The sequence below is a fragment of the Pterocles gutturalis genome, unplaced genomic scaffold, assembly GCF_000699245.1.
Source record: "Pterocles gutturalis isolate BGI_N339 unplaced genomic scaffold, ASM69924v1 scaffold5483, whole genome shotgun sequence".
Taxonomy (NCBI): Eukaryota; Metazoa; Chordata; class Aves; order Pterocliformes; family Pteroclidae; genus Pterocles; species Pterocles gutturalis.
This window is the reverse complement of record NW_010122995.1, coordinates 102,058-103,170: the sequence shown is the minus strand read 5'-3', so window position 1 is coordinate 103,170 and position 1,113 is coordinate 102,058.

Below are 1,113 nucleotides of genomic sequence, written 5' to 3'. Positions count from 1 at the left end.
AAAAAAAAAAAAAAAAAAAAAAAAAAAAAAAAAAGAGAAAGAAATAAGGCAGTCATAGGGACAAACAGTCTTTTCAGGACATCTGCCTGAAGTAGGTTTCATGTAATCTTTATATCCTGCAAAGATTAAATAAATCTGAGGGACAGCAGACAGGACACAGCAACCTAGCCTACCATAGGTCCATTTTCTTTCTACATCATCTGTCTGAAACAGCATTGTGAAGGCTTTATGTTATTTGTCAGCTCCACCTACACACACCTCCTGGGGAAGGGCCCAGATAGAGATTTGCGTCCCTGAAAATTTTCATTGTCTGATGCCAACAGCTTCAGGCAGCCTCCCTGATTTCATGCAGAAGGGAGACTGACAGGCCAAGCAGAGAGAGAGAAGCAGGAGCATCACGAAGGTCTGAGGGCATACAAGGCTGTGGCAGGGAAAGCAGAGGGTGAAGTGAGGGAAGATTTGTGAATTCCCGAAGAGGAAAGCTGGAGTGGATGTGAGAGCAAATGAACTGAGAGTGGATGGAAGGCTGAGAGATAAGTCAGAGCAAAAATCATGTTTGGAAGCTGCTTGCGACAGTCACACATTGATTTTCTCTTGAACCCTTTTAGGTGGGCAGCTGCCTGAGCCCAGCCCTGCAGACACCAGGAGCAAGATCCGTTTTGCTGCATAACTGCAGGGCAAATCCCATTTGGAGGGGAGGTAGGCACCTGTGTGCATTTATGACCACTGTCCCTGGAGGTCTGGAGCTTTCCTAACGCTAGGCACTGCACGAGGCAATTTTATCCCTGCATTGCAAGTCTTAGAGCAGAGAAAGCCTAACACACACAAACTTTTATCCCTGCATTGCAAGTCTTAGAGCAAAGAAAGCCTAACACATACAAAACATTTTGCAACTAAATGCTTTCAAATTCAGCATTTCCAGTGTTAGTTGGGGATCTTTGGGTACACGATACTGAATCTGGAATCATCACAGATAGAAATAATGGTGCTATTCAGGTTTTATCTTAGACATCACATACACAGAGCAACTAGATGTTATCATCACAGATAGAAATAATGGTGCTATTTAGGTTTTATCTTAGACATCGCATACACAGAGCAACTAGATGTTTT